Source organism: Microtus ochrogaster, unplaced genomic scaffold, assembly GCF_000317375.1.
Source record: "Microtus ochrogaster isolate Prairie Vole_2 unplaced genomic scaffold, MicOch1.0 UNK34, whole genome shotgun sequence".
NCBI classification, from domain to species: Eukaryota; Metazoa; Chordata; class Mammalia; order Rodentia; family Cricetidae; genus Microtus; species Microtus ochrogaster.
This window is the reverse complement of record NW_004949132.1, coordinates 281,896-285,562: the sequence shown is the minus strand read 5'-3', so window position 1 is coordinate 285,562 and position 3,667 is coordinate 281,896.

The window sequence follows — 3,667 nt, the reverse complement described above, 5'->3', positions numbered from 1 at the left end:
ATATATCTGCAGTCAGAGACAAAGCACAGGAAATTTATCTTTTAAAACACAATGTCAATAATAAAGGAAAGACAAAAATTATTTTGAAAGTAAACAGCCAACTCAGGTTAACTCTCCCTCTCTCCTCTTTCTCCCCTCTCCAGTCCCTGTTGAATTTTGCAGATAAGTTCTCAAGTGCCCAGACTGGCCTCCACATCCCTATGTAGCCACCGGTTCCCTTGAATGTGTTTCCACCTCACGAGTGCTAGATTACAGGTGTTTATCACTATTCCCTTCTTAAATTGTAATATCCATTGTTAAACCTTTCTTTTTCTTTCTTTTCTTAAGTATTTGTTTTGTACGTATGGTTATTTCCCTTTCATGTATGTACCTGTTGTCCGTGGAGATCATAAGAGAAATTTGGAGCCCCTGAAACTGGAGTAGCAGATGGAGGTATCAGAGATGAAAAACAAACAAATAAATAAACAGGATTTACTGACAAATTGATGACAGGGAAAGAGCTTTAACATTTAGGAGAGCTTCCAATTTTCTGGCTTGGGTATTGAGTAGATAATGGCACTTTTGCCTGAATGAACATCACATAAGGAGACAAATAAATGTAGGGAAGTAGTTACAAATCTTGAATCCACTTCCTATTGTACTGGATTATTGGTACATAGGAAATATACAGGGCAGACAAGTGATGTGTTCAGAATAAAGATGTATGAAGGTGTCACTGCACATGATTGAGAACTTGAGAAAGGATGAAATAAAGTTAAGAGTACATGCTATACCCTGAGAAACTCCAACACTGCAAGTTTGCTCAAAATGGAGAAACAAAATGCAGGGCATAATGGCCTCCAACTGTAATCCCAGCACTTGGGAGATAGATGAAGCAATATCAGAAATTCAAGTTCAACCTTGAATACATAGCAGATTGAAGCTAGCCTGTGTTATATGAGACTATGGCTCAAACAAAACAGAAAGAACAAAATGGAGAAACAAGCCAGACAAATTCAAGGAGGGCAAATTCTCAGAATCAGGATTAATTTTTTCCAGAGGGGGGAAACTGAAATAGGCTACTGTATTAGAAGGCTAGGGCACACTGTTTCAGCAAAGAGGGAGTGACCATGTAAGGTCAGTTCATCATCCCATGGTGGCTCCAACTTGCCTTTTAGTTATAGGCAATAAACTCAAGAGTAAGGTGGTTTATTTTAATATACAGAACTGGGGCACATGGAAAATATGATTCTCCTTTTGAATGTAATGAAGCTTATTGAGAAATGTGCTGGGTGATTTTCCACAGTCATATGACAAACTATCTTATTTTTTTGACCAGAGAACCAGGCTTCCTAGTTTTGATTTATTAGCACACACATGAGCCAAACACACTAGAAGTCACAAAAAAGAACTCAGATTCCTTTATAAGGAAGAAATCCTACAATTAACTTATGGAGAAAATGTCCACAGGGTTACCAGTATTATTGTTTGTCAAAAAGACACAGGAGGACAATCAAAGGGTGCATCACACTGTAAAATTCACGGATTTGTGTTGGAACTGCTTGATGTCTGTGAGGTTCTGGAAGCATGAAGCCCTTTGAACCGAGGAGCATAAACTGTCCATGACCTTTGAGTTCACCTAGTGTCAGATATCAAAGATGATCTTGCTTACTTTACATAATAAACTGGACACTGGCTGAAAAGCTTAAGCAGAAAACGGCCTAGAACTTCTGTGCCTAAGACAAACGAATGAACAGAACAGGAAGTTTGTAGAAGGAATGACAGAAAAATATAAAGGAGGGTGAATGGAAACAAACTGTTGGTTACTTTGAATTTTATCCCAACAATGAATTTAACTACTATAGATCTTATTTCAGAAAACCGAGTCTCTTTTTAGAAAGATTGCACATTGTATACATTTCTAAGCTCATGATATTAATAAATCTTGGAAAGACAGAAGACGGGAGGGAGAGTGGGGCAGGGGGAAGAATGAGAATGAGAGAGTCTAAGAAACGGACTCTGTGTCTGTCTGACAGCCACTGGATGAAATCACAAAGAAAACACTGGCAAAAGATCAGGCCTCCTGGAATCCATTAAATACAAAAGAGGAAGCAGACTAAACTCTGGTTACAGCTCAGCATGCTACATCCAGTGCTGAGCAGAGCTGTTTAAGGCTAAGCAGATCCAGCAATAAACTTTCATCATCAGCATTCATAAAATAACAAGAACGGAAGTTTGCTAGGTCACAGAACAACTGCTGCTGTTACCACAGGGCCTAGCACATGCCAGACAAGCCCTCTAGAGCCGAGCTGCAGCCTCAGCCTCCATGTGTCTGTCTTAACCAGAAACAAAGATGTCTGTGGGACATGCAGTGAGCTCTCAGTTTTGGTCTTGCAAGTTTGCATGGTGCCTCCAGGGAACCACTAGTCCTTGTGACAGTTTTCGATGGTGTACTCAAAAGAAAGAGGGTCCTTCCAGTTTACTTAAGCTTGGACTTAGAACACAAATTTGTGCTAGCCTGCAGTGCAACTCATGTCCCCCTCGCTGGACCTCTGTTGGTGGATCAACTCAATAGACAAGTGCTTTATGCTAGATTGACAGTTGGTATAGCCTGTGAAAGAAAAAGTTACAGAGATTATGTAGAGATCAGACAGACAAGGTGCTGAACACAAGAAGTAAACTAATAGAATGAACAGGTTGCTATAGAGGCTTGGATAACCTAGGAAAATGACTTCTGATGTTTTTAGAAAACATTGCATTTTAATAATTTTCTGAGAATTTCATATAGTATATTTTGATCATATTCACCTCCAACCCCCAACTCCTACCAAATTATCTCTTAGCCCCCTACTCTGCCAACTTCATAGTATCTTTTCATTTTTACTATTCTATTAAGTCCAATTTGCATTGCCTATTTATTGCTGTGTGGGTGGCCATCCAGTGGAGTGTGGTTGACTGACCAATGTTTACACATTTAGAGGCACCTAACTGTTCCCCTCCCATCAACTGTCCATGATTCCACAGTAAGTGGTGGGATCCTTTGGACCCCTTTTTGCTAAATGCTAGAATGTTGACTATGATTGCTGTTTATTTTTGTTTTGTTTTGCTTTTTTTTTCTTATAGAGAACTGTGGGTTTCTCTGTAACTTTGGAGTCTATCCTGGAATCACTTTGTAGACCAGGTTGGCCTCGAACTTATGGGATCTGCCTGTCCCTGCCTCCCAAGTGCGAGATTAAAGGCGTGTGCCACCACTGCCTGAGTGGTTCTGTTGTATTTTATAAAACTATATACTGGTTGATGTTTTTTTATTAATATATGCATTTGCCCATTTTTCCTACAAAGCACATAGATGCAAGTATTGGAGGGAGGTCGCTTGTTGGTTCCTGGCCACCTGGCTAGCTTAGACCCAAAATAATCACACAGAAACTGTATTAATTAAATCACTGCTTGGCCCATTAGCTTTAGCTTCTTATTGGCTAACTCTTACATATTAATTTAACCCATTCCTATTAATCTGTGTATGGCCACGTTGCTGTGGTTTACCGGCTAAAGTTCCCAGCATCTGTGTCCAGCAGCTGCATGGCTTCTTTCTGACTCTGCCCTTCTTTTTCCTAGCATTCAGCCTAGCTTTCTCTGCCTACCTAAGTTCTGCCTTGTTATAGGTCCAAAGCACTTTCGTTATTCATTA